This window comes from Camelus ferus, chromosome 2 (genome assembly GCF_009834535.1).
Source record: "Camelus ferus isolate YT-003-E chromosome 2, BCGSAC_Cfer_1.0, whole genome shotgun sequence".
In the NCBI taxonomy this organism is placed as follows: Eukaryota; Metazoa; Chordata; class Mammalia; order Artiodactyla; family Camelidae; genus Camelus; species Camelus ferus.
The window spans coordinates 39,823,535-39,849,466 of NC_045697.1; the positions used below are offsets into that span (position 1 = coordinate 39,823,535).

At 37.3% G+C, this 25,932-nt stretch overlaps 1 long non-coding RNA gene across 2 annotated transcripts in view; it reads right to left on the reverse strand.

Moving 5' to 3' along the window:
* Positions 1–1,238: 1,238 nt before the first annotated feature.
* The window catches only part of LOC116669249, a 35,585-nt gene continuing 10,891 nt past the window's right edge, over positions 1,239–25,932 (reverse strand). The window contains exons 2-6 of one of the 2 annotated variants that reach the window (XR_004326579.1): positions 16,658–16,850; positions 16,116–16,234; positions 14,748–14,789; positions 2,996–3,174; positions 1,239–1,903 (exon numbers count right to left, since the gene is read on the reverse strand). This is a non-coding gene — a long non-coding RNA (uncharacterized LOC116669249). The remainder of the gene's footprint in view (positions 1,904–2,995; positions 3,175–14,747; positions 14,790–16,115; positions 16,235–16,657; positions 16,851–25,932) is intronic. The other variant, XR_004326578.1, reaches the window with a different exon arrangement.

A 25,932-nucleotide genomic window follows, 5' to 3' on the forward strand; every position in this document is an offset into this window, starting at 1 on the left:
ACACGGGGAAAGTACTACATTAATCCAAAGGAATGACTTTACTAGTGGAAGAATTTCTGTAACCTGCCATTTGAACTGGGAAGATCCTTTGAGGCCAGATTCTTCCCAAGGACGTTCAAATCAGGTCGGGTCTGCAATTACCTTCTCTAAGAATTTACCAGATTGACCAAGCTGAAAAGAAGTCTGGGAGAGTATGCAGTATATATATATCCTGGGGACAGGGCACTGTTGGCTGGCATATGTATTCTCAGTGACATAAGACAAGTTGTCAAATCTTGTCCAGAGACAAGATAAGAAAGCAAAATCTCAGTTACCAGGTAGCTAACATCATCTAAGAAAATAATTCCAACCTTTGAAGTCTGAATCACACTGGACACACTTTAGAAACACTGGGGACCAGATTAACACAATTCCCTTATGCTCCAGAGGTGTGGCAGTTTCACAAAAGTCCAGGCGTCTCACAGAGACATAATCCCAGTTCAGAGACTGAAGGAATGGCCAAAGAGGAGACCTGGTGGGAAGGAGGGTTCCCTATGCTTGAGAAGGAGAGAGTGAGGTTTTGTTTTCATGTGTCAAATATGAGGTTTGTAATCAATCAGCATTTAGGTCAGTATCTCTAGTCCATGGCACAAATGTTTTTCATATGAAATTTTATCTTGAGGAAAAGTTGGTCATCAAAGATTCAAGTCTGGAGTTGAGATAGGAGTGATGTCTAAATTACAGACTGAGGTACTATAGGCTTCCTTACCAAATAAAACAACAACCAGAACCCTGGGGACCCACTCAGATGTAGAACAATCAATGAAGGTACCCACAGTACTTCATTTTATTTTCTTAATTGAACCAACATAAAATGGCAGTTTCCTCAGCAAACATGTCCTACTCCATTTACCAAAATGGCTTTAAAAGGCCCTAGCCACAACAGTAGTCATAATAGGAGGTATTTAAACTGACTTGAAGAGGCCATGGTTTACTTCTTCCTTCCATTTCTAAAGCTCAGTCCTCCATCCCTTTCTTTCCAACTTCCCACATGTTCCCTAACAAATATACTGTGTATTGAGCATCTGCTGTAATACCAGACCCTGTGGATACGCTGGTGAGCAAAATGGCACAGTCCCTGTTACAATGGATGGGGAGGCAAGCATTAACCAAATATCCATACAAAGGACTATATAGTTGCTGAGCAGGATAAATTTTATTAAAGAAAAACATTCATATTATAAAAGATTTAACCCCAACAAGAACTAAACAACACTGAGATCCAGTTAAATGCTATGTATGCTGAAGTATTTAGGAAGAAGTGTCTGATGTCAGCAACTTATTTTGAAATGTGTATTTTAAAAGCTGGATTGAAGGATGGACAAACATGGATAGATGGATAGATCTGTGATAAACCCAGTATAACAAAATGTTAATTGTAGATTCTATGTGGTGGGTAGATGGCTTGTTCACTATACATTATTTCCAACTTTTCTGTGTGTTTGAAAAGTTCACATTAAAAAATGTTAGAAAACCGTAAATAAACAAATAGCGTAATAAATTCTAACTGTGTCGTCCAGTTCCAGCGCTGAGCAGATGAGGAATCCCCAGTGACAGGGGCTGATGATTCCCAGGGCTGCTGCACCTCCTCCTGAACAGATGTCGATTTGATCCGTTCGGCACAACTCACTTCTTGAAATGCATATGCCTAGTTTGGATTTCTTTCAATTTTCATTACATTAGGAATACTGTTTAATAATGATTGTTCAATGTGTTTACTTACTTACTCTGCAGACAAACATTCACTTGGTAAACTTGGAAAGAAACAGACTCCTGGTATCTCAGATTAAACATGTGGGGGAAAAACCAGGTCAGCTACAACATTCTGTCTCACAGGTGTACTTCTGAAGAAGTGTCTTCATCTCTAGGAAGGGAAAGCACTGATTATTGACAAGTGGGTACCCTGTAAAGCTACACAATCACAACAGTGTTTCTTGGTTCCCCCAAACCCCCAGCAAAATACTTATTTTGTCAGTCAAGTCAATACTCAAGGGAAAAATTGGTTGTGAAACATTTTTCACATTTTTTTCACTGTTTTTGGTTGTTTAATAGCTTATCCAAGAGGCCTAAATATTCCCAGACTAAATTATCTAAGCTTATTGAAAACTGTCCTATAATATACAGCATTAATTTATTAATGTGAAAAAATAACTTGTAAGAAAGATATGGTAAATCAATATTGCCATCAATCAAATAATTATTAAGTATTTATTGAATGTTTTCTATCTGTAGTGTTGCTGTGCAAGAAGTATCATTCCTGACTACAAAGATCTTACAGCCCTTATGACTATTCCTTTGTTTTCTTGAAACTATTCATAGTTTAAGTTTGCTTTTTTTTTTCTTATCAAGGCATTTGGATGAGACACAAGCACCTTACCTTAAATATAAGAAACTCACCAGTGTCATGTGGGTTGAAATTAATTAACATTAACAAGATTGGATCACTGAGCATTTCCTAAGAAAGCCTTTAGGGTGAGCTTTGATTTGTCCCTGAAGATTGTACGCAGCAGAGCTTTGTAGCAATGCATAGTTCATGTTACAAAGAGTGTGGTGCCCTAACACAGCTTTTTCCTTATTCCTAGCAGAGGCGTCTGCAGTGCATTGCCTAGGTCGATTCCTCCCTCTCATTTTCACTAAATAAACCTATACTTTTAGCATACTCCAGAAGAAGTAAATAATCAAAGGAGTTGTATCTGTAAAATTGATATATACTATAATTTATTTATTATAAATCTGTAAAAAAAAATAGCATTGTTTGTGTTTCCAAACTTTATGGCTACCTTTTATGTATAAAAGGGAAGTTATAACTGGTATTTAACATTCTGTTGGCCTTTGGCATTTTGTTTTCATCCTATGTGTAGGTAAAAGCCCAGTGAAATCAGCCATTATATTTATTTTTAAGTTGTTGACCAACAAACTGTTCTTACTTTATACTTAAGATACTATAGTATCTTACCTTGTAGATACCTACAGCTGATTCTGTTTCCCTTTTTCCAATGGCTTTTGAAGCCTAAAGCAAAATGTATGTCCCATCTGTACAGAATCTTATTGCATGCATTTTGAGAAGTAACTTCATTTCAAGGTTCATTTTAACTTTGCTCTGTCATTGTCCCATTGTATGCATTTTCTTGCCTACTTAAAAAAAAAAAAAAAAACCTGTTTTTCTCTCCACGGTAAATGCATTAAATATCACTATATAAGATGTGTAAAATACATGTAAGAAAAAAGAAAAGAAAAATGATCTGGTATTTCACCACCCATTTTTAGTTCTAATATTTTGTCATTTCCCCATGCATGTATATAAATTAACCAATTTCCCACTTGTTGCACGTTTAAATTATTTTTAATCCATTGCCATCATAGACAATAGAGTGACATAGTTACACATAGTAAACACTGCTAAACATTTGCTCTCACTCTTGATTATTTCCTTAAGATAAATTCCTAAAAGTGGAATTGCTGGGTTAGGCAGAATGCAGACTCTTTAAGGCTGTGTAGTGTATTGCCAATTTTCCCTAACAAATGATGACACCAACTAAATACACACACAATGTCTAAGTGGCCTTTGTCCAATCCCCTTGCTGGCAAGTGAGGTTGTTTTGTCCTGGTTTTCATTTTAGCTTTTTTGTGTGTGTGCTAATTTTGTAAACCACCTTAAGCCTCAACTAGAGCATGTGGGACATAAATAAATAAAACAAAAAATCTTCTAGTAAAATAAAAAGCCATGTGGTGCACATCTAAAAATTAGCTTAGCCAAGATGTTTCTAAATATTCATATCAAAAATTACCTACGTGCATAAAAATGTATGACTGGGGTTGTATGTCCTTTGCTGAAATTCTATTTGATATCATGTGATTTCCCCCAGTCCTCCCACACACCTGCCAAAAATAAAAGATTCCAGAAAGGAAGTTCTGTACAAACTCAAACTGTTGTTAATCATTTTCATCTTCAGTACACATACACAAGCCAATAACAGTGAGCTGATGGTTTATCAAGTCTCACAGCAAACTAAAAAATAGACTAGGTGTCGGAATTTGTGTCATCCAGGAGCAGAATGGTAGCCAGAGAAGGCATTTTATTGTCCATTTCTTGAAAAGAAAACAGCATAATGATTTATAACATCCATTGTGGTCCAATCACCTTTGCCATGAATCACCTTGTTTTGGGTACCAGTAAGTCCCAGGCATTGCTGAAGAAAATGTCCTTACTGACCAACCATTAGGTGGGCACGTACTTTGAGTTCTTCTGTGGCCTTTAGGGGTGGATTTGTACTATTCCATCCAAGTTCTTGCCCGGTTCCCTTCTTAATTAACTGGCTAAAATTTTAAAGTACGTATATAAATGTCAGCCTAGAACCAGTTAAAATGACCTGCCCAGTACCTAGAATGAAACATGTACCCTGGGCCTTATTAGCATTATGTTCTGATGAATTGTACTGATGTTTCTGAGGATAAATGGTTTGGAGAATGTAGTGGATTAAATAGTTTCTCTACAAAATTCATGTCTACCTGGAACTTCAGAATGTGAATTTATTTGGAATCAGGTCATTACAGATATAAACAATTTCATTAAGATATGGTCATGTCAGATTAGGAGGGCCTGAAATCCAACACCTGGTGTCCTCATAAGAAGGCCCTTTGAACACAAAGAGACACGCAGGGAAAACACCATGTGAAGGTGGAGACAGAGACTGGAGCGACATGTCTACAAGCCAAGGAATGCCAACCAACCATCAGAAGTGAGGGGAAAGGCCTTGAGAATAGATTCTCCCCCAGAGCTTCCAGGAGGAACCAACTGCCAACACCTTGATTTCTAACTTTAGCCTCTAGAATTGTGAGATAATACATTTCTGTTGTTTTAAGCCACCCAGTTTGTGGTACAGAGGTAAGCAGGTTGCTACAAAAAGCATCTATATTAAATAGGCTTTTAATGCAGTCTAGCTGTGGCATCTGTCACCAGGCTGACTGCCAGGATTGACTGAGTGATCTGGCATCTTAGTCCAGAGTTCCCTTCCTCTGAGAGTTCCATGTGTGTTCTTCCCAAAGTGTCAACTCAATCAAAAAGAATGACATTTCCAAACTGACAAAGTCTATTCTTAGTCAGGATATACGGGGAGCTGAACTCCCCGGCTAGATCTTTCCAACAAGCATTGACATCCCCTTGCAAGCAAATGCAGGTTAGCCGAATCTGTTTTAAAGAGTGCCTCTCTCCACCTGATATTTTGTTATAATATCAGTCAAATCACAACTCCATATCAGTTTCATTCAGAAAGCATGTAAATTGTAGAAAATTGAACTTATATAAGCCTTGACTTTGATGAAATTCTAGTCATTTCAAAGACAAATCATTATGTTTTCCTTGATACTGCAGCAGAGCAATATGATTTGACTATAATAGTAGGAACAAAAAATAATTAAATTTATTTTACTCTTTTACTGAATTAATATTTATACCGTAAAGCAAGACTATAAATGTTAAAGTGAAACTTCACGTCTATGGAGAGGACTCAGGAAAATCAATCTTAACTATAAGAAACTCCATCAAGTACAAACCTAGTCCACAACTTTATATTATTAAGAGGAAATCTGGGCATTAATAATCTTTATTTTTTTAAGTCAACATTATATTGCAAAACAAAATGGAAACTTTATTTTGGTCTGTATGGAGAAGGAAAACCAGTTACCTAAATAAATTGCTTAGGAAAGAGATTCTGACCCCAGGTCAGCCCCTAAACATTCAATGGACTTGGCTATGTGAAATATAGGCTATATTTGAGAGTTAACTACAGAAATATTTTCCTTAGAGAATCAACTAGGCAATACTTGATTATTTATTTCACTGGAAAAAAATAGTTCCGGCTAATTAAAAGCTACCTAAGCTTTCTATGTCTCATCTATAATTTAAAAATAGATTGCCAATGATAAATATTTATTGAGTTATTTTAATATCCACTTTATGGAGATACTGTATTTGTAATATTTAGAAAACTCACCTAAGAAACATAGACAAAATATTCTGTAAAACACCAAAACAGAATCTTTTAAAGAACATATTGTCAGCAAATAAAATAACTCACAACAGAACAAAAGAACTCTGCAGCCTCTTTGCAAGCTAGTTCTAGAAACACAAGAAGCCCTGAAATGAGTCTAGTAAGGGAAAAGAGAGTCAGAAATTAGGGAGGAGGGTGCAGCTCAGCCATAGAGTGCATGCCTAGCGTACACAGCGTCCTGGGGTTCAATCCCCAGTACCTCCATTAAACAAATAAATAAACCTAATTACCTCCCCTGCCCCTCCCCCCAAAAAGAGAGAATCAGGAATTAGCAGTACTGAGCTTCAGCAAAAGAATGAGTGTGGAGTTTCCGTGTCTTGCCCTTTTTGCTTCCTCTTGCTACCATTAGAGCATGATTCCTAACTTTCTTTTTTGATCTTCTATCCTTTTCAGAACCTGATGAAACTTAACACGTTGTCACCACAAAAATGGTGCATATACTCATAGAAGTAATTACTCACTTAAGATTTAGTAGTAACTCAAAATAAATAGTCATCAAATCTTGGTTCTTCATCCTATTCTCCACATTCATTCCAAGACCCTGACCCCAGCATACTGTGGCCCAGCATTGTTCACTCTTGACAAACTGATCTCTACATCGTCTCCCTACTCCACCCCAGCCCACCCCCCATACACAGACACATATTAACGGAGAGACCTATCTAGCATTTTCTGGGCATTCCTTCCTGAACAGAAAACCTGTAAAGTTAAGTCTTATGAATGTAAGGAAATGCCAGGCAGGGTAAGAGCACCTGTGGCAGGGGGAACAGCATGTGTGAAAGTTTTGAGGCTGAGAAGAGCTTGCGACTGTTAAGGCACTGAAAGGACTGCCAGGTTGCCCGTGTGGCTGGGACAGAGTGAGTGGAGAAGGGAGTGGCATGTGATGACTTCAGAGAAAGAGGCAGGGACATATCATGCAGAGCTTTCTAGGGGTTTTGATTTTATTATAAGTGCAATGAGAAGCCACTGGGAGGTTCTGAACAGATCGCTGGTTCCTGAATGAATGGCAAGGGATGGAAGGGGCACAACAGAAGAATTAGACAGACCCGTTAGGAGGTGATTGAGGTGATTACAGTAATCCGGACTAGAGATAGCAGTGGCTTGGGTTCAGACAATAGCAGTAGAGATGAAAAGAAGTAGATGTAGGCAAGATCTATTTTGGAGGTAGAAAAGAAGGGAGCTGGAGGGTTGGAAGAGAAAAAAACAAAGAAAAGTCCTAGATTTCTGGCTTCAGCAGCTGGTTAGACAGCAGTAATGCCCTTTACTAAGGTGAAGAAGATTGAGAGACGACCAGGTTTTAGAATGTCAATGAAGAGTGTCCCTCTAAAGGTATAAGATCCTTGAGGGAGCATCTGTGTTTAAACTTTGCTTTCCAGTATATACTAGCACCTAGCACACTGCCTGACGCAGCGAGTACTAACTAAACTGGGTTGGATGACAAGCCTGTAACATTCTGATGATTCACTGCTTATGAAAGGGGATTCAGTACATTTAAATGAACTATTAAACAGACACGGGATACAGTTAGAAGATTCACATTTCAAATTTATGTATGAAGTGATAGTGGTGATGTCTTCTACATATATGAGTCTTTTGTAAAGTAAGGGACATTTTTGTTTACAGAATGTCTGATGTAAAGTAAGCCTGATGCTATAAACATACTTCAGGAAGGAAAAAGTCCTAAGAACTTCATTATAGATGAGGGCTTTTTATTTTACTTGAAGCTCTTAAATTCTGTTGTTTTAGAAAATTGACTATTAATGGCACTGCAGCCTTGTACTACTAGCAAACAAGAGGGCAAGTGACATCACCTTCGTGACAGCTGTTGATGCTTGTCAGATCTGACAGGCTAAAGAGGAGCCCTCAAATGACATTGAGACCAAATCAGTATTCAGCTTTTAAACTCTGAGGGCAACATGGTGTTTAGCATAATCACCTTGACATGCTATTTGCATGTCCCAACTCTACTAGAATATGGACTATTCATTGCGTGAAAAGGAGAAATCCTATACAAAAGGATACAAAAGCGTATCTTCACTGGTGTTCCATCAAAAGGTATCTAGTATCTTTAATACTTTTCAATAGGTAATTGGCTTCTAGTGTCCTTACTATTCTAAGGCTTTTCAAAAATTGGCACTAGCTATCACTGAATATCAGATTTGATAAGGAAGATTTCAAACTCGGTTAAATTAATCCAGACCTTGTCTAAGTGAGAGCTAAAACAAAAACAAATAAGTAAAAAAACAAAAAATGCTCCAGGATAGCCAAGCAATACCTTTTTAAAAATATTCTGAAAGGATTAAAAATAATTATTTATTCCTTACAATCTAGTAATTTCACTTCTGGGTATATACCCAGAAGAACTGAAAGCAAGGTCTCAAAAAGATATTTGTACTAAAAAAATTTTTTATTCTGTATAGCACAGAGAAGTATATTCAATATCTTATAATAACCTTTAATGAAAATGAATATATATATGTATATGCATGACTGGGACATTGTGCTGTACACCAGACACTGACACATTGTAACTGACTATACTTCAATAAAAAAATCATAAAAAAGATATTTGTACACTCATGTTCACAGCAGCACTATTTTCAATAGCTGAAATCTAGCAGTAACCCAAGTATCCATCAACGGATGAATGAATAAACAAAATGTGGTATATATGAACAATGGAGTATTACACAGCATTGAAAATGAAGGAAATTCTGACACATACTACAACACAGATGAATTCTGAATACATTAAGGTAGGTGAAATAAGCCAGTCACACACAAAAAAATCAACTATTTTATGATCCATGTATATGAGGTACTTATGGTAGTCAAATTCATGGAGACAGAAAGTAGAATGATCACTGCTAGAGGCTGGGGCAGGCGGAAATGGGGAGTTAGTTTAATAGGAACAATTTCAATTGGGAAGATGAAAAAGTTCTGGAGATGGATGGTGGTGATGGTTGTACAATAAAGTGAATATATTTAACACTACTAAACTGTACATGTTAAAATGATAAATTTTATTTTATGTGTATTTTGCCACAATTAAAAATAATATTAATTAATGAACTTTAACTCGTTAAGTGGTCTGCCATATGAGCGACAGTATAATACTCTGGCAGGATAAGACATTTAAGAGTGGGAGCCTAGTCACAGTATTATCTTTTGAACACCTGGCACCATGGGTCTTAGTTAATGGTAAGATCAGTTTGAAATAATAATGGATGAGTTTGGTCACCAAATAATGTTAATGCCCTACAGAATTATTTTATCTAGAATGAGAAAATAGTAGTTCACTTCTCTTCTCTTTGGACCAGTCCACATCACGTTCTATGCAGCTCTAGGGAAACCCTTTCAGAGAAACACAGACAAACTGAAATGGGTCCAGGAAGAAGTACTCAGGAGAGAAAAAGGTTCTGAGAAACCCTTTATGAGAAGCAACTGAAGGATGACACACTAGCTGTAACAAAAAGAGGTAATGCATTTCTTCATGTCTGGGAAGAAGAGGCTAAATTAAGACCAAATTCTGGAAGCTACACAAAAAGTTTTTGGATCAGTAGAAAGACGAACTTGCCAGTGGTTTGTTTCCACTGCACTTTATCAGTAGAATAAATAATAAGTGCTGTAAAACTTTCTACTTTCTATTGTTAAGTAAAGTGACTTCCAGAAATTACCTCAATAGCCACATAGCACCTGGTGGTGCACATGTTAGGCCCTGAAATACTTATTTAATGAATTAAAGAGTGTGAGAAGGATTAAACAAATGACTGTCAGAACTGAAGATGAAACTGAGCTGTCCTGTGAGGGAAGGCGTTCAAACACAGGCTAGTTAACTAGTTGGCAGAGATGGTATGCAGGAGAGCCAAGTTTCGTTTACTTGGTTGGATCAGATGACTTTTAAAGGCCTTTCGAGCCCTAAACACCTATGGTTTCATGACCTGGGTGTAAGCTCTGGCCGTGCCACTTAAGTAGCACTGTGGCATGAAGTAAAGTCACCGCTCTGCTTTGCTCAAATGGGATTTACATATATACCCTGCTTGCTACGTAAGTTGTTTTCCACCTCCTTGCTACATATGTTGTTTGGAAGATCAAAATAACATTTTAACACAAACAAACAAACAAACAACAAGAACCAAAATAAAAGGCTAATGGCCTTCCTACCTTGACTGGTGAGAAGTCAAGCATGGACTTTTAGAGGAAGTGCTGGGGGAGGTGGGTGGAAGCCCGGACTGGAAGGGACCAGATCCAGAGGAACTGGCTGTAGTACAGGGCTTGACCCTGAAGGGAAAGCAGTATTAACCCCAGACACTGTGGACCAAAGGGCATAACAATTTCAGGCTTGGTGTAGGTCAGTGTCCTGTCTACAGTGGGTAAGTCCCACAAGGGAAACAATACCTCAAGAGTACACCCTCAGATATCACTGGGGGCCTGGGAATAGAAAACAACCACTGGGGCAGGTGTTTCCTGATTGCCCGAGGGCTCAGCCAAGTAGATTGGATTCAGGTTATCCAAAATACTGAAGAAAATGAGGCAGAAGCCAGGGGTAGAGGCCAAAGTGAAGGGAAGGAGAGGAAGCCTAAAAGCGTTAAAATGAATGCCAGGCCCCCAGCCAATAGGTCTGGTGCTGCAACTATACTGCTGCCTTAGTCCAAATAGACTCTTCACCTGTCTGACGTTAAACCCATAAGAAGAAACCATCATGGAATGTAGGTAAATTAGGGAAAGAGGCAGGACTGAACTGGGAAAATGCCCTGCAATTTACAAAGGGCTATCCAGGTATACCTGTTTATACCTTAGTGATAAGAAGCTGCCTCTGGAATCAGGTTGCCTGGGATTGAATCCGATTTCGTTCAATTTGACTTAAAGGCAGACTCCTGCCGTACCTTTCTGTGTCTCCATTTCTTTGGTTGTAAAATGGAGATGATAATCGTGACCACCTCATAGCGTATGCTGTGGTTAAGTGAGATAATGTGGTAAAGCACTTAGAGCAGCACCTGGCATAAAATGTGCCCCCAATAAATAACAGTAACTATAGATTTTTGCCTAGAGCTCAGTGATCTGCATTGATCTACATACCTAGGTCTTTTTTTTGTACTCAACAATCTATTCTTCAGTTATGTCTTTGGTTGTCTTCTTCCAATGGTTCTCAACCAATAGTGATTCTGCCCTGAGGGACATTTGGCATTGTCTGGAGACACTGTTGGTTGTTATTTTGGGGTGAGAGGTACTGGCTTCTAATAAGTAGAGGTTGGAGGCACTGCAAAAAATCCTGAGATCTCAGAGATCCAGGGATGCTGCTAAACATACACGTGCCAGCACCCCACAACAAAGAATTACCTGGCCCCAAGTATCAATAGCGAACAGGTTGAGAATCCTGACCTAGACTCATTTCTAGTAACCAGCAAAATTTCACTGAATGCAACTCTGAAGGAAAAAGATGGTATATTCGCTTTCCTTCACCTTCCAGAGCCCTAATACTCTGAAAAGATGGAATGTATACAAAGCTGCAACCCCAGTGGCCACAAAGCTTCTTATTCTTTCCCTTCTTGTAGTCTCTGGAGCTGGGGGTGTGGTGGGATTCATACATCCCAGAATGCAATGGGCTACTTTTGATTCCTTCCCAAATCCTCCCCTGTTGCTTTCAGGGAGCTGCAATTCTTAGGTGGATATTGACTAATTTAGGGGGTGGAAGTGGGTAGGAGTGGGGAGCCTGCAATCTAGCTGCCTCAGAAGATAGTGCCTGCACATTCCAGGCATGGTAAGAAGGAAGACAAGTGTCTTTATATCTACTTTCAATTAGGAAGGATCATTCCTGTTCTGGCAGCATAATGTAGGTGGCCTGTCAATTATTTTCAATCTTCCATTCTGTTTTGCTGCTTCATGGATGGCGAAAATCCTTTATGGTGGATGATGGGTAGACAGAAATCCTACCATTTTTGCAGGGGGAGTGTCGGCAGTCTTAAGTGAGCAGGTCGTGGGACCCAGGTCAAGGTTCATAATAACTTGCATGTGTATGAGGTAAGAAGTAAATGTACACATGCACTAGTGGCATGAGTCCGCATTATGAACAACAGGCATGCGCCCATAGCATGAGTCCGCATTATGAACAATACATATGCGCGGGCATTATAAAAGGACAAGTGCATACACCTGAGCGGGCGCCACCTGCCTGTACTGCAGTAAAGTGCTGTTTTGCTCCATGTCGGCTCCTCGCGCATTATGTTGGCTCCTCGCGCCTTCTTCTAGTTGGGCAGCTCACCTCCTCAAATCCCTCTCCAGCCTCTCCGGGCTGACAGGAGTCTGAGGTTTTCATTGTTTCTGGACCATCACAGGTGTTTTCACTGACAGCTGGCAAAGGCTGTCAGGGCTGCAAGTCAGGTGTCCTTTAAAATCATTACTTTCTCTTTACTCCTGCTGATTTGTTTTAAAAAGGGTAGATTAAGGCACAAGAATCTCCTTGGGGGTGATCAATAAATCTGTAATGAGGACTTCCCTTTTTTCAGGTACTCACAGTTGTTAGAATTTGATTTTAAATCATTGCAAAGATGCAGGGATGAAGGGAAGCTCTGCACTCTTTGGGTCACCATTCTATCCTCCTATCCCAGAATTTCCTAGAATTCCAGAAGTCAGAGTAAGTGCATAGTCCATGGTTCACGGGTCTTTAGTGATAGTGCCTGGTAGCAGTGTGAATAAATGGTCATACTGTATAAATTTCTAATTTCCAGTTTAAAATATTCAACTAAAAATGCATCTAATCAAGAGATTAAGCTTTCTAAGAACTGAAAGCGGCTGGATTATAAATCTGACGAGCTTTATGTTCCATGTGCACATAAAGAATGTTTTCTAATGACTGATGAGTAAGCTAAATTTTCATTTTCTTCTCCAAATGGCTATAGATTTTCTTTTTCTCAGTGAACACTGATCTTGAATACACACAAATGCTAAAATCCAGCTGTTTCTCTTTGTGAGCAAAAAGCAGTCTTAAATTAGTTTTTATAATACAGACATATCTTTCACTCTTGTCAAGTGCAATACTCAACAAGCAATGTTCCCATTAAAACCAGGTGAATGCTTTTCCTGTTCTTTTTCTCCTTGGTCTTGCCCCATACTTTTTGCATCTGATACCCAGGAAGAAGTATTGCCAAAATATACTTTTTCACAAAACCGTATCAAATTACAGACTTTATTTTGATTACAGAGTTTATGATTAAAATTTCCCCATTGACGTAACTTTAATTATAGATTTCATGAAGGAAAAGACTGTAATTTTACACATTGATAAATGAATTTTTGGTTAGAAAATGGCTTAAGAGCACATACACTTCATGAACCACCACCAATTGGACATGGGCCATAACCCTGAATTTCTGAGTGTTCATTCCTTAGTAGAGTATAACTGATATTATCAGGAAAACTACATTGTTAAAAATCACTTATTTTGGAGGATTTCTTCTTTGATGCTGTACTGTATTATCTAAATTGAATGTGTCTAACTGGAAATTCACAACCTTTCAGCACATACTTAGAAGCCAATTGTATTAGCTTGCTAGGGTTGCCATACAAAGCACTGCAGACTGAGCGGCTTAAACAACGAAAATGTGTTTTCTTACAGTTCTGGAGGTTAGAAGCCTGAGATCAAAGTGTTGGCAGTACTGGTTTCTTCTGAGGCCTCTCTTCTCAGCTTGTAGGTGGCCATCCTCTTCCCGTATTTTCACATGGTCTCCCTACATATGCATCTCTGTCCTAGTTTCCTATTCTTATAGGGACACCAGTCAGACTGGATTAGGACCCACTCTAATGACCTTATTTTAACTAGCTTGCCTCCTTAAAGATCCTAATATAGTCACATTCTGAGGTACTAGGGGTTAGGGCTTCAACATATGAATTTTGGAGGGACACAATGCAGACCAGAACACTGTCAAAAATCCAAAAAATAGCAAAACTAAAACCACTAGATCAATACACTGAACTTAGTAAGAGTTTATGTGCATATAAGAACAGGTCGAGAACTGAGAGCTTTCAAATTTAAAACTGATATGAAGCTCAAGGATGTGATCTTACAGGATGGCTTATAAAGTGAAAATGAGGAAGTTGTTTAACCTTTACAGTGATTGGTTATTTCAGTGGGGGTTTCCAGACAGTAGGGGGTTGGTTAAAAGTGATTGTCTTATACCATTTTTAGGAAGATAAGTTTCCTTTACGATTATCAGTGGCATTTACAAGAAATAACCTAATTTTTACTTATGTTCATGAAATAAGTTAGATTTAGTTTTGCTTATGTGGCTTAAATGGTTTTGTCTCCCAGGGAGTTTTCAAGCCCAGTCTCCACTTAGTATTTAATTTTAACAACACCAACTCACAGACTTCCCTTGTTTTTCACTTGGCTTAGGTGGAATAAAGTAGTACCAGATAACCATTCCTATACAGAAAAATTCTATATAAATTATATTTAAACTGGAGTCACATTACAGCACAAGCATAAGTTGTTTAGAGACTCCTAAATGTTATTACTAAAGACAGCAGATTTTTAGACCAACAAATCTCACAAGTCTGAGGATATCAAAGGCCTATCAGGAATAATAGAGTCCAAGTATAATGGAAATCAAACACTTGCATGAGTACAAGCTTTGGTTAGATATACTTGAGACTTTGTACCTGAGCCCTCCAGTCTGCACACCAAGTTCATCCTTCTAAGACCTGGAAAAAAAACAAGAGTTAAGGAGAACTCAGAAGAAATTTTGGAAAATATTTTCAAACCAAGATAATTGTATTTTCCTACTTAGTTGCGAGCCATGATCATTCAAAGTCCACAGAGGCTACCATTGCTCTAAAGTATGGATGATCCCACTTACCTTTAGGGACGTTCCCACCACTAATTTGTTTATTATCTGTTAATTCCCACAGATGACTTGCTTACCAGCTGTGATACTTCATTTCCCTAAGCCTCCTTAGCCTCATCTCTAACATAGAGATAACAACAGTACCGACCTCAGAGGGTTGATGTGAGAATAAAATAAGATGATGGTATTAAATGTCTGGCACAAAGTAAACATGTAATAAATATTAGCCAACATCGTTAGCCTCCATGAGGACAGGAACCATAGCTGGACCACTAATGACTATGTACCCAGTTCCTGGGAGACAAGAGGCAAGGTAGTCAATGGATGAAAGAATTAACCTGGATCTGATTTGGGGATCATCCAAACAAAAACAAGAGGAGGTAGGAGGGAGAAGTGATCACTCTCTACATAAATTAAGTTTTTTCAATGTAAGAAATTTGTTAGTGCATTTTTAAAGAATGTCTACAAGATAGTAGACCTGTGACTTTAAGGGACTGCTCCTTTACTTAAAAAAATATTTTTTATTTCACGAGTTCATGAAATACTTCCCTTAAATCCATACTTGTCAGGGCTGTTTCTCAGAATTTATGTCTGTCTGCTTTCTTTTCTTTTTCCTTTTCTTTCTTTCTTTCTTTCTTTCTTTCTTTCTTTCTTTCTTTCTTTCTTTCTTTCTTTCTTTCTTTCTTTCTTTCCTTCCTTCCTTCCTTCCTTCCTTTCTTCCTTTCTTTCTCTTTCCTTCCTTTCTTTCCTTTCTTTCTGTTGTTGTTGTTCTTAAAAACAACAATAACTCTGTATAGTATCCCGCTTTAAATAATTTGAAATTTTTAAACTGGCTATTTCTACATCTACGCCCCGCACCATGCATGGAGTGAAACCCTTTAAGAATGCCAGTAGCTCCACGGAAAAAGAAAGAAGCCTTCAGTGTTCTCAACCACCTGTTCAGACTTCGTCTTTGCCTCCGTTCCCCTGCCTCTCCACACCACTCTAGCAAGGTGTGATGTGGCGAGGTAACTGTTTAAATAACAAAATAGGGAGAAGTGGGCACTATACTGGACACAGAATTAAATTAGGGGAGAAGCATTATAACTGACAGAGGAATCAGAGAGGAGCTGAATTCTCCAGTTCCTCGCTACTTCCCGCTTCAAGGGGCCTCAGTCCTAGACGCATGCGCAGCCCTACATACCAGGAGCTGTCCATTCTCCAAAGGCGGGCAACCGGGATGCTGGGGATTGAGGCCAGGCCCACAAATTTCAAGGTCCTTCTGGCCAAACCCACAGAGCTGGGAGAATAGATGTGCGCGGCCTGGAGAGCAAAACATCAAGGTTCAGGGCATACACAGTGACTTCCATAGGTACACGGATATATGACAGTGCATCGGACGCAATGCGGGAAAATAAACAATAAGAATGAATTCAAAGCAGTATACTTAGGAAGAAAAGTTAAACGATAGAAACTGCATATATACATGGTGACAAGCAGCCAGATTCTGGGGTGAAAACTTAAATGAGCATGTAATGTATTAAATATTCAGAATTTTATTACACACCAGGCCCAACAGCAATACAGAGCCAATTAGAAAACAAGGGTCTTGTTAAATAACTGAGCTAAATTATCATCTTAATATTCTCAATGATATCACGCAGATTCTCTCAATGAAAAATTTGGAAGAAATAAACGAATAGTCAGCACAGGGTAGTAGAGAAACCGTGGACTTTGAATACTTACCAGCAAGAGTTCAAATCCCAGCTCTGCAGCTCAGGTAGCTGTGTCCATGTTTCCTTCCTTGTCAAAGGAGAATTATAAGCTCCACGCTACAGTCCATGCTGAGGATGAAATAAGCTAATGTCTTTCGAGGGTCTAGCACAGGTCCTGGCATCGGGCCTCTGAATATTGCTTCCCTTTCCTCTCCGTCCTCTCCCTGCCGTGGAGTACATCAGTGAGACGTTTGGTTTAAACCGAAGCATAAAGGAATGAATTTCTATAAAGGAGCACATTTCCTGATGAACAGGAATGTGTTCCTGATGAACACATTTTCAAATATTAAAGCAGGTAAACCAAGGAATTTGGAACTTAAGGAATCTCTAGTTTCGTTTAGTACAGATGAGTTTTTCAAAGGCAGTAGTGTGGATGGGAGAATGGAGTAAAGTTGTTTTTTTTTTCCTTTGTTATTTATTTTCAGAGTGAAGAATTTTTAGAATGAGGGGTGAATAGAAAAGAGTATCATGACAGGCTTTCAATGTCAAAAAGCTTAATTCATTTTCTGAAACATGGCCTCTCACAATCCACTCTGTAATTTACAGGCAGTAAAACCAAGTGCAAAAAGAATGGACTAGGGAGGCAGACAGACAGGAGTTGGCATCCTCACCATCTGTGACCTTGGACATATTATTTATGTGAGGCTCAGTTTCCCCGTGTATAAGTTGGAGATACTAATACTTGCTGGCAAGGTTGTTGGGAGAATTATATGAGATAACATAGGCAGAGTGCATTGTGCTCAGGAAATAAAGTTTTAATACAATCAACCCTGAACTGAGGGACCTTGAACCACTGGCTGTCACTGAGAAGTTTCACTGAGATGACAGAAAAAGAAAGGTGTGAAAAGTGAAAGGAGCACATGATGATTCACAATTAAATTCACTGAAAAGAAAGCATTCTATATGTATATAGCTGTGTTCATGACATTAGTTATACTCTAATTGAATAAGTAAGATATATATAATATGAAATAACTTGCTATGCTCTTTACAAGAATCATCATTAATATGTTCTCTCTGACCCTCAGACCTTCATGTGACTGTAGATTTTGCTTGAAACACTTTTCTCCTCCTCCCCCTCCCAATGCTTAATTCCTCATCTTTACAGTCTTGACATAAATGTCACTTCATCATGAAAACTTTCTTTGTTTTACCCCAGAATAATTTAAGAGCCCTGCTATGTGCTCCTATCGCATTCTTAACTTCCCCATTTTTAGCACTTCCCACACTTTATTGAAATTGAATGTTCATTCCCTGAGGGACTGTAAAGAAGGTTGCACCCAGTTCTACAAGAATCAAGTCATTAGCCACTGCAGTCACTGACCTACAATACACCCTGAAAGGAATTCAGGGTGAAGATCAGGATGAGACATTTTGTGCTCTGGGAAAACTGACAGAACTGACCCTGACCCTCCAATAGTTAGATATTTTCAGGAGAAAATTTTTATGAGCCCGGATTCTTCCATCTTCCCACACTTAGAAAAACTCTAAAACCATTAACTAAGATGTCTGTTCCTCATGACTAGCAGCCACCTTCTACTGAGATGTGTGCTTGATGGCACGTACCCCCTTGGCCAAAATCACATATATACTGGCCTCCCCCTTTATCTCTTCAGAACAGTTCACAGAGCTCTCTGAGTGACAGTCTCCTGAGTTATAATCCTCAGGTTGTCTCAAATAAAATTTCCATTTTTTTCTTAGACTATTAATTATTTTTTGTTACCATCATGATGTCAAATTTAACTAAGGAATATAATATTCCTGCTCAATCTCTGATAATCGTAGGATTTATCCACATCCTTATTTAAGCAACCATAATCATACCAGAACTGTAAGTAAATTTAAATTTATTTCAGGTGATATAAAAATTCTTCACACCCACTGGAAAGGTTTTATTAGTAGAACATGGCAATGTAATTTTCAATAAATATGCTAAATACCATTTTTTCAAGAGGATTTTATATCAAAGTCTATCACAATTACCAAAAATTAGCCATATAAAAACATATACCATAACTCGATGAGTTTAATTAAATCTCTACTTCTGGTATACCCCATAGTCTCTTGTGAACAAATTCTCTCCACCTTAAACAACCATGTGTTTTAAACATATCTCAAGCTGCCTCACAATAACATGCATATGTGTGACAGTGAATTTTATCTGCCAACTTGACTAGGCTAAGAGATGCCCAGAAAGCTGGTATAGCATTATTTCTGGGTGCGTCTGTAAGGGTGTTTCAAGAAGAGATTAGCACTTGAATAGGTAGTAAATCAGGAGTGAAGAAGATCCCCGTCAGCAATGTGGGTGGGAGTCATCCAATCCACTGAGGAACTAAATAAAATATAAAGGTGGAGGAAGGGATTACATGCTCTCTACTTGTGCTGGGACATCTGTGCTCCAGGTTCTCAGGCATTCAGACTTAGACGGAATTATACCACCAGCCCTTCCTGGTTCTCCAGCTTACAGATGGCAGAGCATGGAACTTCCTGGCCTCCATGTTCACCTGAGCCAATTTCTACAATAAATCTCCTCTTATACATCTATATATATATATATATATATACGCCACTGGCTTTGTTTCTCTGGAAAATCCTGATTAATACGCAATCATAAAAATGAGTAAGAGTTACTTTGAAGGAATAAATTTTAGGACTCACACCTGTATAAGAGAATGCAAAACTTTCATGCTTACACTCCACTACGTTTAGGTGAAGTCAATTAATTAAATTGTTGAATCCACACTCAAAATGTTGGCTTATACCGTATCATTTCTATACTAAAGTTCACCAGGGTGATAATTGTTTTATTTATTTTAATTCTAGATCTTATGTTTGGCTCTCCATGAACATTAGCTTGATTAAGCCTGGAAATTAACACCCTACCCAAATTTATTATCCAAAAATCAACAAAAGCAGCATCACATTTTACTATATTTGCTATAATTAACAAAGCATGATTACTAACCAATTAATGAATGTAGTAAACTTAGTTACCACAATTCTGACTACCCGAGGAGTCCTTATCTCTCCCAGTTAAATGTCAAGGTATCCCACTAGCTTCTCATGTGCTCTTCTAACATGTCAAAAATTGCAGTGAATCTCAATTACATGCTAACTCTTCCCATCATTAGTTCTTTCTGTCTTCCATTAACAAAGTCCTTGTTGGCAGCTGAGCAGCCTTAATCAAAGTCAGATGGGAAAAATTGTACTCTACACCTCACTAAATAGCAGCCATTATTGTATAAAGCCCAACTCTAACTAATCTCAATCATTTTACTTACCTCATCTTCACAATTTACTCTTCATCTGAAATCATGTGCCAGCTGCCAAGACAGAGCCTCTTGCCATTTGTATTATCTATAACTGGTGCCACCATCAAACCATTTTAAATCCTTAGGGGATGTTCCCCATTGACAAGGTTTCTTCCCAAATGCCTTATCCTTGAAGAATTTATCATGCACAATATTGTCATTTTAACAATATTATTATTAGAACCTTACCAAACATCTCTCCTCAATAGGAATTATTTAGTCAACACTGATCATATTTATAACAACTAATAACAACATTAAGCAACATAGGTTGTATCCTTTACTACCCCCAAAATAATTTCCATACTCTTTTCCCATGTCTTTCTCTTTAGAGTTCAAGACACTTGAGAAAAAAAGTTATTGTCAAATATGACAAGTTCATTCTGAATGTTTTTAGTTATTTCATTTATTTAAAAGCAAAAAGACCCTTTTAAGTTAACTCATGTGGAGGAATAAGGAACCTAGGATTTCATGGAAATCCAAGAACTAAAGCTGGAAATCTGTTTTGGATTCAAGCTCATTCTAGATACCTTAGATGCAGAAATTCAAGAATCGTTCCTCTACTACTCTGCAGTTAGTGTTACTCAGTTCTATTCTATGAATCTAATTCTTTCTATCTTGCTTTAATAACTGCTTCTGCTTATTTTTAATTTCCACTTCCCCATAATTTTAGCTCATAGATGGTCCATTATGGCCTCCCAAGTCCTGATTCCGTCTCATAAATTTTTGGTGAAAGCTTCCACCAGTAACTGATAATTTTTTGCTTTATTCCTTAGGTCCAATTCATGAGAAAGAGAATTCATTTAGTCAAATTAATCTTTTTGAATCTGGCCTTACAGGGTGAAGATTACTGTCTCGCCTGAGGATTCTTGGGTCAGATAGTTAATCCAGTCCAATAAATGGAGTTGAAGGATGGGGAAGAAGGAAGATACCATCACAGTACCACATATGGCTCCTAAGGCAGCAGGGTCCAATGGTGGATCAGTTCCTTTGGTGGAGGTTATGGGCAGGGCAAGCACAAAGATGAAGGTGGCTGGTAGTTACAGATAAAACAACAAGATATAACCCTATTCCTTGCTTCATATTAATCCCAATTTTGTCAAATTCTATCATGCTATTGTATTTAGGTAATGCAACTGTGTCAGAGAGAAATGTAACCATTATAAATTCTTTCAAAGATCATTACACCACCTACAAAAAGCCCATAGTCAACATAATACTTAATAGTGAAAGACAATGTTTTCCTCCTAAGATCAGGAATAAGGCAAAGATGTCTGCTCTTGCCATTTCTATTCAACATCATGATGGAGGTTCTAGAAGAGCAATTAGACAATAAAATAAAATAAAAGGCATCTAGAGTGTAAATGAAGAAGCAAAACTATCTCTATATGCAGATATTATAACCTTATATATAGAAAATCCTAAGGAATCTAGTAAAAAAAAATGAACAATTAAAACTACTAAACGCACATGAGAAGATGTTCAATATACTTAATCATCAGAGAAATGCAAATTAAACACACAATGTGGTATCACCTCACACCTGTCAGAATGGCTATCATCAAAAAGAGCACAAATAACAAATGTTGGTGAGGATGTGGAGAAAAGGGAACCCTTGTACAAAGTAATGTATTCAGTATCTTGTGGTACTCCATAATGAAAAAGAATATGAAAATGAATATATTATGTATATGTAAGACTGAAACATTATGCTGTACACCAGAAATTGGCATAACATTGTAACCTGACTATACTTCAATTTAAAAAATGCAAATTTTAAAAAGCCGATTTTTCTAATTGGTTGCTTGTTTTTGATGTTGAGTTATTTGAGCTATTTATATATTTTGAATATTAACTCCTTATCATCTCCCATTTTGTAGGTTGTCTTTTTGTTTGTTGAGGGAATCCTTTGCTATGCAAAAGCTTTTAAGATTAATTAGGTCCTATTTGTTTATTTTTTGCTTTTGTGATTTTTTTTTTTTTTTTTTTTGCTTTAGGAGACAGATCCAAAAAAATATTGCTATGATTTATGTCAAAGAGTGTTCTATGCTTTCCTCTAGTTTTATGGTTTACAGTCTTATATTTAGGCCTTTAATCCATTTTCAGCTTTTTTGTATATGGTATTAGAGAATGTTCTAATTTCATTCTTTTACATGTAGCTGTCCAGTTTTCCAAGCATCACTAATTGAAAAGACTATCTTTTCTCCATTGTATATTCTTGCCTCCTTTGTCATAGATTACTTGACCATAAATGCATCGATTTATTTCTAGACTCTCTATCCTGTTCCATTGATCTATGTGTCTGTTTTGTGCGAGTCCCATACTGTTTTCATTATTGTAGCTCTGTGGTAAAGTCTAAGTCAGGGAAAGTGATGCCTCCCAGCTCCATTCTACTTCAATCTCAAGATTGTTTTGGCTATCTGGGGTCTTTTATTTTTCCATACAAATTTAAAAATTTTTTGTTCTACTTCTGTGAAAAATGCCCTATATATTTTGATAGTAAGAAAGTAAACCATAAATGTTCTCACTACATACCCAACTATGTGAGGTAATAGATAAGTTAATTAGCTTAATCATGATAATCATTTCAGTGTATATGTATATCAGAATATCATCACATTGACACCTTAAATACATGCAATTTTTTGTCAATCATACCTCAAAAAATTAACAAGCATAAAAATACCCACGATTCCTTTACCATGACAGAACCATTGGAAAGAGAAGTTTAAAAGCATTCTATTTATTGTGCTAGATTTATAACTCTGGAAAACAAGTAAACATGGATCAAATCACCTGTACAATTTCAGCACAGTTCTCAAAGAATATGTGGGTTGAACAAAGAGACTGAAAGTTAGACTCATTGCTTTAATACCAACATAAACCTGTTCTTTTGATTGTAAAGTATGACTAATAGCATAGGACATTATCTTCCTGTCAGAAGTTCTTCAAAAGTGAGCCAACAGTGAGCCAAATGCATAGAGCATTGTAGAAACAATAGCTTCATCCGCTTGAGGAGCTGCTGAATGCAGGACTCCCATTTACTTAAGGCTTTAATATTTAGCTCTACAGAATTCCAAGGTACATCTTGCTTCCATAAATAATTTTGTGGCTGAAGCACTCAAAATATGAGAAGATTGTCATTTTCAAACAGTCTTCTAGTTTAAATATGTAATCTTGAGGAAGGTCAAATAACAGAGCTAAACAATTTCCCATTAGATCTCTTAGGAAAACTTACACTCTCTCCTTTTTATTTAGCTTTAAATATAACCTCATCCGCATAAGATACTTATTAACTACATAGAGAAAAATAGTGATTTACAGCAGAGATAACTTGCAGGCACCACCTTAATAAAATGTTTAGAGTTAGTATCACTGGTAATGCTACTTGGTTGACTGATGCACTGAGAAGGACACAGCATCATTCTGTGGTATTCCTGGCAAAATGTATAACCTGACTCTCAAATCAAGCCAGTAACCCCACTCCTGGACATATGTCTGGAAGGAACTCTAATTCAAAAAGATACATGCACCCCAATGTTCACAGCAGCACTATATACAATAGCCAAGACATGGAAACAACCTAAATGTCCAGTGAAAGATGACTGGATAAAGAAGCTGTGGTATATTTATACAATGGAATACTACTCGGCCATAAAAAAGAATAAAATAATGCCACTTGCAGCAACATGGATGGACCTGGAGATCGTCATTCTAAGTGAAGTAAGCCAAAAAGAGAAAGAAAAATATCATATGATATCACTCTTATGTGGAATCCAAAAAAGAAAAAGGAAAAAAGAGGACACTAATGAACTCATTTACAAAACAGAAACAGACTAGCAGACATAGTAAACAATCTTATGGTTACCGAGGGAAAGGGGATGTGAAGGGATAAATTTGGGAGTTTGAGATTTGTAAATGTTAACCAATATATATATAAATAGGTTTAAAAAAACAAATTTCTTCTGTATGTCACAGGGAATTATATTCAATATCTTGTAATAACTTTTAATGAAGTGAATATATGTATATATATATGCATGACTGGAATATCATGCTGTATACCAGAAACTGACACATTGTAACTGACTACACTTCAATTTAAAAAACAAAATCAAATCAAGGAATGAACTTGCTGTAAAGTAACTGGCTTGAATGCTTCAAAATGGCAAGATCATGAAAGACAAAAAAAAAAAAAAATGAAGGAACTATTTCATATTAAAACAGACAAATGAGACATGATATCTAAATGCAATGTTTGATCCGAGGTTAGATCCTGAACCAGAAATGTTTTTTCTTCTGCTATAAAAGAACATTAATGGGATGACTGATCAAACTGAAATCTGACCGTTATACAATAACACTGTATCAATATCAATGTCCTGATTTTGGTAATTATACTCTGATAATATAATATCTCTTGTTTTCTTTTTTTTTTAAGCTAATGTTGATTTATTGATTTATAATCATTTTACAATGTTGTGTCAAATTCCAGTGTTCAGCACAATTTTTCAGTTATTCATGGACATATACACACTCATTGTCACGTTTTTTTCTCTGTGAGTTATCATAACATTTTGTGTATATTTCCCTGTGCTATACAGTGTAGTCTATTCTACAATTTTGAAATCCCAGTCTATCCCTTCCCACCCTCCACCCTCCTGGTAACCACAAGTCTGTATTCTCTGTCTGTGAGTCTATTTCTGTCCTTTATTTACGCTTTGTTTTTGTTTGTTTGTTTGTTTTTGTTTTTGTTTTTTAGATTCCACATATGAGCGATCTCATATGGTATTTTTCTTTCTCTTTCTGGCTTACTTCACTTAGAATGACATTCTCCAGGAGCATCCATGTTGCTGCAAATGGCATTATGTTGTCGGTTTTTATGGCTGAGTAGTATTCCATTGTATAAATATACCACCTCTTCTTTATCCAGTCACCTGTTGATGGACATTTAGGCTGTTTCCATGTTTTGGCTATTGTAAATAGTGCTGCTATGAACATTGGGGTGCAGGTGTCATCCTGAAGTAGATTTCCTTCTGGATACAAGCCCAGGAGTGGGATTCCTGGGTCATATGGTAAGTCTATTCCTAGTCTTTTGAGGAATCTCCACACTGTTTTCCATAGTGGCTGCACCAAACTGCATTCCCACCAGTAGTGTAGGAGGGTTCCCCTTTCTCCACAGCCTCTCCAGCATTTGTCATTTGTGGATTTTTGAATGACGGCCATTCTGACTGGTGTGGCAAGAATAAACAAATGGGACCTAATGAAACTTACAAGCTTCTGCACAGCAAAGGAAACCAGAAATAAAACAAGAAGAAAACCTACGGAATGGGAGAAAATTTTTGCAAGTGAAACCGACAAAGGCTTGATCTCCAGAATATATAAGCAGCTCATACGACTCAATAAGAAAAAAATAAACAACCCAGTCCAAAAATGGGCAGAAGACCTAAACAAGCAATTCTCCAAGGAAGACATACAAATGATTAAAAAGCACATGAAAAAATGCTCAATATCACTAATTATCAGAGAAATGCAAATCTTGTTTTGTTTTTGTTTTGAAGTGTTTATACCTCAGGTCTGCATGTTACTCTCAGTTTTTTTTTTTTAATCTAGCTATGGAAAGCTATTTACTTTACTGAGAGTATATAAGAATTCTTTGTTCTATTTTTATAACTTTTATATAAATTTAAAATATATATATAACCTCAAACAAAAAAGAATTCAGAAGACAGATCTAATACAGTACTCCTTCCAGTACTGCCACCCTAACTTATGTTGCTCAAAATTATAGCTGGACTGGAAAAGAATTTACATGTTTAGAATTTCTCTAAATTGAAAGACAAAAGTTAATTGTGCTGTTCCTTTTTTGCCAGTAGCTATGTTCCTGGCATGTTCTATAACTGCATAGTAATTTTTTCCTTGGGCAAGTTAAGAG